Below are 12,328 nucleotides of genomic sequence, written 5' to 3'. Positions count from 1 at the left end.
TTCTCCATTCAAATTCAGACACCAACTGTTTCTCTTCACTGTTGACTACAATAACCTTCCTTTTATTTACATTTACTTTAACTTCCTCCTTTCACACACTGTCGTAACTCAGTCACCAACTTCTGCTGCTTCTCACTTAATCTTTCATCAGTGCTGTGTCATCAGCAAACAACAAATGACTCACTTATCAGATCTCTGACACCCCTAAAGATTGCACACCTGCTCCTCTCTCCAAGACCCTTGCATTTATCTCCCTCATCCATAAACAAATTAAACAGCTGTAGTGACATCATACATCTCTACTGCAGACCCACCTTCAACTGGACCCACCCACCCTCATCTCTCCTGACTCACACAAAGACTTTACCCTCCTTATAAAAACTCCGCACTGCTTCTCATAGCTTTGCTTCCACACCATATATTCATAAAACCATCCAGAAAGCATCCCTTATCAACTCTAGCAAATGCTTTCTTCACATCCATTAATGCCACATACAAATATGCTCTGCGCATGACACCACTAAGAGCTCTCAATCACCACTCTCCTACACAACATACCAGGTACACTCAACAACCCTTCCTTTTTTTCAGTTTTCGTGCCTGATCATAGTTTCCTGTGTTAGCAAGGTAGTACCAGGAACAGATGGAAAAAAGGCCATATCTGCTCACATACATTCTCTGTCAGGTTTAATACACTGAAACCATAGCTCCCTATTTACAACCAGCCCCACATATCTTTGTATGGTTTAACCCAGATGTTTCACATGCCCTGGTTCAAATCAAGAAACAGCACTTCTACCCCGGTATACCACATCGTTCCAACCCACTCTCTACCATTTACACCTTTCACCCTCCTGCATGCTCAGTTCCCATTTGCTCAAAATCTTCTTCAACCCATCTTTGCACCTCCAACTTAGTCTCATTTTTCCCTCCACTTCTGACACATATATCCTCTTTCTCAACCTTTCCTCATTGATTCTCTCCTGATGTCCATACCATTTCAGCACGCTCTCTCCAGCTCTTTCAACCACACTATAATTTTTTACTATATCTCTCTCTTATTCTTTCATTACGTACATATAAACCACCTTACACCACATAATGTCCTTTAACATTTAATTTCCAACAAATCCACCCCCCTCTACTAGCATTATCTTATGAACAAACTTTATTATCATTATTATTATACTTTGTCGCTGTCTCCCGCGTTAGCGACGTAGCGCAAGGAAACGGACGAAAGAATGGCCCAACCCATCCACATACACATACATATACATACATGTCCACACACACACATATACATACCTATACATTTCAACGTATACACACACACACACACACACACACACACACATATATATATATATATATATATATATATATATATATATATATATATATATATATACATATATATATATATATATGTATATATATATATATATATATATATATATATATATATATATATATATATATATATATATATTTCTTTTTTTTTTTGCTTTGTCGCTGTCTCCCGCGTTTGCGAGGTAGCGCAAGGAAACAGACGAAAGAAATGGCCCAACCCAACCCCATACACATGTATATACATACATCCACACACGCAAATATACATACCTACACAGCTTTCCATGGTTTACCCCAGACGCTTCACATGACCTGATTCAATCCACTGACAGCACGTCAACCCCGGTATACCACATCGATCCAATTCACTCTATTCCTTGCCCTCCTTTCACCCTCCTGCATATTCAGGCCCCGATCACACAAAATCTTTTTCACTCCATCTTTCCACCTCCAATTTGGTCTCCCACTTCCCCTCGTTCCCTCCACCTCCGACAAATATATCCTCTTGGTCAATCTTTCCTCACTCATTCTCTCCATGTGCCCAAACCATTTCAAAACACCCTCTTCTGCTCTCTCAACCACGCTCTTTTTATTTCCACACATCCTTCTTACGTTACTTACTCGATCAAACCACCTCACACCACACATTGTCCTCAAACATCTCATTTCCAGCACATCCATCCTCCTGCGCACGCCTCGCAACCATACAACATTGTTGGAACCACTATTCCTTCAAACATACCTATTTTTGCTTTCCGAGATAATGTTCTCGACTTCCACACATTCTTCAAGGCTCCCAGGATTTTCGCCCCCTCCCCCACCCTATGATCCACTTCCGCTTCCATGGTTCCATCCGCTGCCAGATCCACTCCCAGATATCTAAAACACTTTACTTCCTCCAGTTTTGCTCCATCCAAACTTACCTCCCAATTGACTTGACCCTCAACCCTACTGTACCTAATAACCTTGCTCTTATTCACATTTACTCTTAACTTTCTTCTTTCACACACTTTACCAAACTCAGTCACCAGCTTCTGCAGTTTCTCACATGAATCAGCCACCAGCGCTGTATCATCAGCGAACAACAACTGACTCACTTCCCAAGCTCTCTCATCCCCAACAGACTTCATACTTGCCCCTCTTTCCAAAACTCTTGCATTCACCTCCCTAACAACCCCATCCATAAACAAATTAAACAACCATAGAGACATCACACACCCCTGCCGCAAACCTACATTCACTGAGAACCAATCACTTTCCTCTCTTCCTACACGTACACATGCCTTACATCCTCGATAAAAACTTTTCACTGCTTCTAACAACTTTCCTCCCACACCATATATTCTTAATACCTTCCACAGAGCATCTCTATCAACTCTATCATATGCCTTCTCCAGATCCATAAATGCTACATACAAATCCATTTGCTTTTCTAAGTATTTCTCACATACATTCTTCAAAGCAAACACCTGATCCACACATCCTCTACCTCTTCTGAAAACACACACTGCTCTTCCCCAATCTGATGCTCTGTACATGCCTTCACCCTCTCAATCAATACCATCCCATATAATTTACCAGGAATACTCAACAAACTTATACCTCTGTAATTTGAGCACTCACTCTTATCCCCTTTGCCTTTGTACAATGGCACTATGCACGCATTCCGCCAATCCTCAGGCACCTCACCATGAGTCATACATACATTAAATAACCTTACCAACCAGTCAATAATACAGTCACCCCCTTTTTTAATAAATTCCACTGCAATACCATCCAAACCTGCTGCCTTGCCGGCTTTCATCTTCCGCAAAGCTTTTACTACCTCTTCTCTGTTTACCAAATCATTTTCCCTAACCCTCTCACTTTGCACACCACCTCGAACAAAACACCCTATATCTGCCACTCTATCATCAAACACATTCAACAAACCTTCAAAATACTCACTCCATCTCCTTCTCACATCACCACTACTTGTTATCACCTCCCCATTTGCGCCCTTCACTGAAGTTCCCATTTGCTCCCTTGTCTTACGCACTTTATTTACCTCCTTCCAGAACATCTTTTTATTCTCCCTAAAATTTAATGAAACTCTCACCCCAACTCTCATTTGCCCTCTTTTTCACCTCTTGCACCTTTCTCTTGACCTCCTGTCTCTTTCTTTTATACATCTCCCACTCAATTGCATTTTTTTCCCTGCAAAAATCGTCCAAATGCCTCTCTCTTCTCTTTCACTAATAATCTTACTTCTTCATCCCACCACTCACTACCCTTTCAAATCAACCCACCTCCCACTCTTCTCATGCCACAAGCATCTTTTGCGCAATCCATCACTGATTTCCTAAATACATCCCATTCCTCCCCCACTCCCCTTACTTCCATTATTCTCACCTTTTTCCACTCTGTACTCAGTCTCTCCTGGTACTTCCTCACACAAGTCTCCTTCCCAAGCTCACTTACTCTCACCACCCTCTTCACCCCAACATTCACTCTTCTTTTCTGAAAACCCATACAAATCTTCACCTTAGCCTCCACAAGATAATGATCAGACATCCCTCCAGTTGCACCTCTCAGCGCATTAACATCCAAAAGTCTTTCTTTCGCGCGCCTGTCAATTAACACGTAATCCAATAACGCTCTCTGGCCATCTCTACTACTTACATACGTATACTTATGTATATCTCGCTTTTTAAACCAGGTATTCCCAATATATATATATATATATATATATATATATATATATATATATATATATATATATATATATTTTTATTTTTTTTTTTTTTTTTTTTTTATACTTTGTCGCTGTCTCCCGCGTATTGCGAGGTAGCGCAAGGAAACAGACGAAAGAAATGGCCCAACCCCCCCCATACACATGTACATACACACGTCCACACACACAAATATACATACCTACACAGCTTTCCATGGTTTACCCCGGACGCTTCACATGCCTTGATTCAATCCACTGACAGCACGTCAACCCCTGTATACCACATCGCTCCAATTCACTCTATTCCTTGCCCTCCTTTCACCCTCCTGCATGTTCAGGCCCCGATCACACAAAATCTTTTTCACTCCATCTTTCCACCTCCAATTTGGTCTCCCTCTTCTCCTCGTTCCCTCCACCTCCGACACATATATCCTCTTGGTCAATCTTTCCTCACTCATTCTCTCCATGTGCCCAAACCATTTTAAAACACTCTCTTCTGCTCTCTCAACCACGCTCTTTTTATTTCCACACCTCTCTCTTACCCTTACGTTACTTACTCGATCAAACCACCTCACACCACACATTGTCCTCAAACATCTCATTTCCAGCACATCCATCCTCCTGCGCACAACTCTATCCATAGCCCACGCCTCGCAACCATACAACATTGTTGGAACTACTATTCCTTCAAACATACCCATTTTTGCTTTCCGGGATAATGTTCTCGACTTCCACACATTTTTCAAGGCTCCCAAAATTTTCGCCCCCTCCCCCACCCTATGATCCACTTCCGCTTCCATGGTTCCATCCGCTGACAGATCCACTCCCAGACATCTAAAACACTTCACTTCCTCCAGTTTTTCACCATTCAAACTCACCTCCCAATATATATATATATATATATATATATATATATATATATATATATATATATATATATGGAGGGATGTCTGATCATTATCTTGTGGAGGCTAAGGTGAAGATTTGTATGGGTTTTCAGAAAAGAAGAGTGAATGTTGGGGTGAAGAGGGTGGTGAGAGTAAGTGAGCTTGGGAAGGAGACTTGTGTGAGGAAGTACCAGGAGAGACTGAGTACAGAATGGAGAAAGGTGAGAACAATGGAAGTAAGGGGAGTGGGGGAGGAATGGGATGTATTTAGGGAATCAGTGATGGATTGCGCAAAAGATGCTTGTGGCATGAGAAGAGTGGGAGGCGGGTTGATTAGAAAGGGTAGTGAGTGGTGGGATGAAGAAGTAAGATTATTAGTGAAAGAGAAGAGAGAGACATTTGGACGATTTTTGCAGGGAAAAAATGCAATTGAGTGGGAAATGTATAAAAGAAAGAGACAGGAGGTCAAGAGAAAGGTGCTAGAGGTGAAAAAGAGGACAAATGAGAGTTGGGGTGAGAGTATCATTAAATTTTAGGGAGAATAAAAAGATGTTCTGGAAGGAGGTAAATAAAGTGCGGAAGACAAGGGAGCAAATGGGAACTTCAGTGAAGGGCGCAAATGGGGAGGTGATAACAAGTAGTGGTGATGTGAGAAGGAGATGGAGTGAGTATTTTGAAGGTTTGTTGAATGTGTTTGATGACAGAGTGGCAGATATAGGGTGTTTTGGTCGAGGTGGTGTGCAAAGTGAGAGGGTTAGGGAAAATGATTTGGTAAACAGAGAAGAGGTAGTAAAAGCTTTGCGGAAGATGAATGCCAGCAAGGCAGCAGGTGTGGATGGTATTGCAGTGGAATTTATTAAAAAAGGGGGTGACTGTATTATTGACTGGTTGGTAAGGTTATTTAATGTATGTATGACTCATGGTGAGGTGCCTGAGGATTGGCGGAATGCGTGCATAGTGCCACTGTACAAAGGCAAAGGGGATAAGAGTGAGTGCTAAAATTACAGAGGTATAAGTTTGTTGAGTATTCCTGGTAAATCATATGGGAGGGTATTGACTGAGAGGGTGAAGGCATGTACAGAGCATCAGATTGGGGAAGAGCAGTGTGGTTTCAGAAGTGGTAGAGGATGTGTGGATCAGGTGTTTGCTTTGAAGAATGTATGTGAGAAATACTTAGAAAAGCAAATGGATTTGTATGTAGCATTTATGGATCTGGAGAAGGCATATGATAGAGTTGATAGAGATGCTCTGAGGAAGGTATTAAGAATATATGGTGTGGGAGGCAAGTTGTTAGAAGCAATGAAAGGTTTTTATCGAGGATGTAAGGCATGTGTACGTGTAGGAAGAGAGGAAAGTGATTGGTTCTCAGTGAATGTAGGTCTGCGGCAGGGGTGTGTGATGTCTCCATGGTTGTTTAATTTGTTTATGGATGGGGTTGTTAGGGAGGTGAATGCAAGAGTTTTGGAAAGAGGGGCAAGTATGAAGTCTGTTGGGGATGAGAGAGCTTGGGAAGTGAGTCAGTTGTTGTTCGCTGATGATACAACGCTGGTGGCTGATTCATGTGAGAAACTGCAGAAGCTGGTGACTGAGTTTGGTAAAGTGTGTGAAAGAAGAAAGTTAAGAGTAAATGTGAATAAGAGCAAGGTTATTAGGTACAGTAGGGTTGAGGGTCAAGTCAATTGGGAGGTAAGTTTGAATGGAGAAAAACTGGAGGAAGTAAAGTGTTTTAGATATCTGGGAGTGGATCTGGCAGCGGATGGAACCATGGAAGCGGAAGTGGATCATAGGGTGGGGGAGGGGGCGAAAATCCTGGGAGCCTTGAAGAATGTGTGGAAGTCGAGAACATTATCTTGGAAAGCAAAAATGGGTATGTTTGAAGGAATAGTGGTTCCAACAATGTTGTATGGTTGCGAGGCGTGGGCTATGGATAGAGTTGTGCGCAGGAGGATGGATGTGCTGGAAATGAGATGTTGAGGACAATGTGTGGTGTGAGGTGGTTTGATCGAGTAAGTAACGTAAGGGTAAGAGAGATGTGTGGAAATAACAAGAGCGTGGTTGAGAGAGCAGAAGAGGGTGTTTTGAAATGGTTTGGGCACATGGAGAGAATGAGTGAGGAAAGATTGACCAAGAGGATATATGTGTCGGAGGTGGAGGGAACGAGGAGAAGTGGGAGACCAAATTGGAGGTGGAAAGATGGAGCGAAAAAGATTTTGTGTGATCGGGGCCTGAACATGCAGGAAGGTGAAAGGAGGGCAAGGAATAGAGTGAATTGGATCGATGTGGTATACCGGGGTTGACGTGCTGTCAGTGGATTGAATCAGGGCATGTGAAGCGTCTGGGGTAAACCATGGAAAGCTGTGTAGGTATGTATATTTGCGTGTGTGGACGTATGTATATACATGTGTATGGGGGTGGGTTGGGCCATTTCTTTCGTCTGTTTCCTTGCGCTACCTCGCAAACGCGGAAGACAGCGGAAATATATATATATATATATATATATATATATATATATATATATATATATATATATATATTTTAATATATATATATATATATTGGATCGATGTGGTATACCGGGGTTGACGTGCTGTCAGTGGATTGAATCAGGGCATGTGAAGCGTCTGGGGTAAACCATGGAAAGCTGTGTAGGTATGTATATTTGCGTGTGTGGACGTATGTATATACATGTGTATGGGGGTGGGTTGGGCCATTTCTTTCGTCTGTTTCCTTGCGCTACCTCGCAAACGCGGAAGACAGCGGAAATATATATATATATATATATATATATATATATATATATATATATATATATATATATATATATATATATATATTATCCCTTGGGATAGGGGTGAAAGAATACTTCCCACGTATTCCCTGCGTGTCGTAGAAGGCGACTAAAAGGGGAGGGAGCGGGTGGCTGGAAATCCTCCCCTCTCGTTTTTTTTTTTTTTTCTAATTTTCCAAAAGAAGGAACAGAGAAGGGGGCCAGGTGAGGATATTCCCTCAAAGGCCCAGTCCTCTGTTCTTAACGCTACCTCGCTAACGCGGGAAATGGCGAATAGTTTGAAAGAAATATATATATATATATATATATATATATATATATATATATATATATATATATATATATATATATATATATGGGATGTATTTAGGGAATCAGTGATGGATTGCGCAAAAGATGCTTGTGGCATGAGAAGAGTGGGAGGTGGGTTGATTAGAAAGGGTAGTGAGTGGTGGGATGAAGAAGTAAGAGTATTAGTGAAAGAGAAGAGAGAGGCATTTGGACGATTTTTGCAGGGAAAAAATGCAATTGAGTGGGAGATGTATAAAAGAAAGAGACAGGAGGTCAAGAGAAAGGTGCAAGAGGTGAAAAAAAGGGCAAATGAGAGTTGGGGCGAGAGAGTATCATTAAATTTTAGGGAGAATAAAAAGATGTTCTGGAAGGAGGTAAATAAAGTGCGTAAGACAAGGGAGCAAATGGGAACTTCAGTGAAGGGCGCAAATGGGGAGGTGATAACAAGTAGTGGTGATGTGAGAAGGAGATGGAGTGAGTATTTTGAAGGTTTGTTGAATGTGTTTGCTGATAGAGTGGCAGATATAGGGTGTTTTGGTCGAGGTGGTGTGCAAAGTGAGAGGGTTAGGGAAAATGATTTGGTAAACAGAGAAGAGGTAGTGAAAGCTTTGCGGAAGATGAAAGCCGGCAAGGCAGCAGGTTTGGATGGTATTGCAGTGGAATTTATTAAAAAAGGGGGTGACTGTATTGTTGACTGGTTGGTAAGGTTATTTAATGTATGTATGACTCATGGTGAGGTGCCTGAGGATTGGCGGAATGCGTGCATAGTGCCATTGTACAAAGGCAAAGGGGATAAGAGTGAGTGCTCAAATTACAGAGGTATAAGTTTGTTGAGTATTCCTGGTAAATTATATGGGAGGGTATTGATTGAGAGGGTGAAGACATGTACAGAGCATCAGATTGGGGAAGAGCAGTGTGGTTTCAGAAGTGGTAGAGGATGCGTGGATCAGGTGTTTGCTTTGAAGAATGTATGTGAGAAATACTTAGAAAAGCAAATGGATTTGTATGTAGCATTTATGGATCTGGAGAAGGCATATGATAGAGTTGATAGAGATGCTCTGTGGAAGGTATTAAGAATATATGGTGTGGGAGGCAAGTTGTTAGAAGCAGTGAAAAGTTTTTATCGAGGATGTAAGGCATGTGTACGTGTAGGAAGAGAGGAAAGTGATTGGTTCTCAGTGAATGTAGGTCTGCGGCAGGGGTGTGTGATGTCTCCATGGTTGTTTAATTTGTTTATGGATGGGGTTGTTAGGGAGGTAAATGCAAGAGTTTTGGAAAGAGGGGCAAGTATGAAGTCTGTTGGGGATGAGAGAGCTTGGGAAGTGAGTCAGTTGTTGTTCGCTGATGATACAGCGCTGGTGGCTGATTCATGTGAGAAACTGCAGAAGCTGGTGACTGAGTTTGGTAAAGTGTGTGGAAGAAGAAAGTTAAGAGTAAATGTGAATAAGAGCAAGGTTATTAGGTACAGTAGGGTTGAGGGTCAAGTCAATCGGGAGGTGAGTTTGAATGGAGTTTATTTATTCATTTATTTTGCTTTGTCGCTGTCTCCCGCGTTAGTGAGGTAGCGCAAGGAAACAGACAAAGAATGGCCCAACCCGCCCACATACACATGTATATACATACACGTCCACACACGCAAATATACATACCTATACATCTCAATGTACACATATATATACACACACAGACATATACATATATACACATGTACATAATTCATTCTATCTGCCTTTATTTGTTCCCATCGCCACCCCGCCACATATGGAATAACAACCCCCTTCCCCCTCATGTGTGCGAGGTAGCGCTAGGAAAGACACCAAAGGCCCCATTCGTTCACACAGTCTCTAGCTGTCATGTAATAATGCACCGAAACAACAGCTCCCTTTCCACATCCAGGCCCCACAGGACTTTCCATGGTTTAACCCCGACGCTTCACATGCCCTGGTTCAATCCACTGACAGCACGTCGACCCCGGTATACCACATCGTTCCAACTCACTCTATTCCTTGCACGCCTTTCACCCTCCTGCATGTTCAGGCCCTGTTCACTCAAAATCTTTTTCACTCCATCTTTCCATCTCCAATTTGGTCTCCCACTTCTCGTTCCCTCCACCTCTGACACATATAACCTCTTGGTCAATCTTTCCTCACTCATTCTCTCCATACGACCAAACCACTTCAAAACCCTCTTCTGCTCTCTCAACCACACTCTTTTTATTACCACACATCTCTCTTACCCTATCATTACTTACTCGATCAAACCACCCCACACCACATATTGTCCTCAAACATCTCATTTCCAGCACATCCACCCTCCTGCGCACAACGCTATCCATAGCCCACGCCTCGCAACCATACAACATTGTTGGAACCACTATTCCTTCAAACATAGCCATTTTTGCTTTCCGAGATAATCTTCTCGACTTCCAAACATTCTTCAAGGCTCCCAGAATTTTCGCCCCCTCCCCCACCCTATGATTCACTTCCGCTTCCATGGTTCCATCCGCTGCCAGATCCACTCCCAGATATCTAAAACACTTTACTTCCTCCAGTTTTTCTCCATTCAAACTTACCTCCCAATTGACTTGACCCTCAACCCTACTGTACCTAATAACCTTGCTCTTATTCACATTTACTCTTCACTTTCTTCTTTCACACACTTTACCAAACTCAGTCACCAGCTTCTGCAGTTTCTTACATGAATTAGCCACCAGCGCTGTATCATCAGCGAACAACAACTGATTCACTTCCCAAGCTCTCTCATCCACAACAGACTGCATACTTGCCCCCTCTTTCCAAAACTCTTGCATTCACCTCCCTAACAACCCCATCCATAAACAAATTAAACAACCATGGAGACATCACACACCCCTGCCGCAAACCTACATTCACTGAGAACCAATCACTTTCCTCTCTTCCTACACGTACACATGCCTTACATCCTCGATAAAAACTTTTCACTGCTTCTAACAACTTGCCTCCCACACCATATATTCTTAAAACCTTCCACAGAGCATCTCTATCAACTCTATTATATGCCTTCTCCAGATCCATAAATGCTACATACAAATCCATTTGCTTTTCTAGGTATTTCTCACATACATTCTTCAAAGCACACACCTGATCCACACATCCTCTACCACTTCTGAAACCACACTGCTCTTCCCCAATCTGATGCTCTGTACACGCCTTCACCCTCTCAATCAAAACTCTCCCATATAATTTACCAGGAATACTCAACAAACTTATACCTCTGTAATTTGAGCACTCACTCTTATCCCCTTTGCCTTTGTACAATGGCACTATGCAAGCATTCCGCCAATCCTCAGGCACCTCACCATGAATCATATATACATTAAATAACCTTACCAACCAGTCAACAATACAGTCATCCCCTTTTTTAATAAATTCCACTGCAATACCATCCAAACCTGCTGCTTTGCCGGCTTTCATCTTCCATAAAGCTTTTACTACCTCTTCTCTATTTACCAAATCATTTTCCCTAACCCTCTCACTTTGCACACCATCTCGACCAAAACACCCTATATCTGCCACTCTATCATCAAACACATTCAACAAACCTTCAAAATACTCACTCCATCTCCTCACATCACCACTACTTGTTATCACCTCCCCATTAGCCCCCTTCACTGAAGTTCCCATTTGCTCCCTTGTCTTACGCACTTTATTTACCTCCTTCCAAAACATCTTTTTATTCTCCCTGAAATTTAATGATACTCTCTCACCCCAACTCTCATTTGCCCTCTTTTTCACCTCTTGCATCTTTCTCTTGACCTCCTGCCTCTTTCTTTTATACCTCTTCCACTCATTTGCATTTTTTCCCTGCAAAAATTGTTCAAATGCCTCTCTCTTCTCTTTCACTAATAATCTTACTTCTTCATCCCACCGCTCACTACCTTTTCTAATCAACCCACCTCCCACGCTTCTCATGCCACAAGCATCTTTTGCGCAAGCCATCACTGCTTCCCTAAATACATCACATTCCTCCCCCACTCCCCTTACCTCCTTTGTTCTCACCTTTTTCCATTCTGTACTCAGTCTCTCCTGGTACTTCCTCATACAAGTCTTCTTCCCAAGCTCACTTACTCTCACCACTCTCTTCACCCCAACATTCTCTCTTCTTTTCTGAAAACCCCCACAAATCTTCACTTTCGCCTCCACAAGATAATGATCAGACATCCCTCCAGTTGCACCTCTCAGCACATTAACATCCAAAAGTCTCTCTTTCGTGCGTCTATCAATTAACACGTAATCCAATAACGCTCTCTGGCCATCTCTC

This window comes from Panulirus ornatus, chromosome 57, assembly GCF_036320965.1.
Source record: "Panulirus ornatus isolate Po-2019 chromosome 57, ASM3632096v1, whole genome shotgun sequence".
NCBI lineage: Eukaryota > Metazoa > Arthropoda > Malacostraca > Decapoda > Palinuridae > Panulirus > Panulirus ornatus.
Note: the sequence above shows the minus strand (reverse complement) of the source record.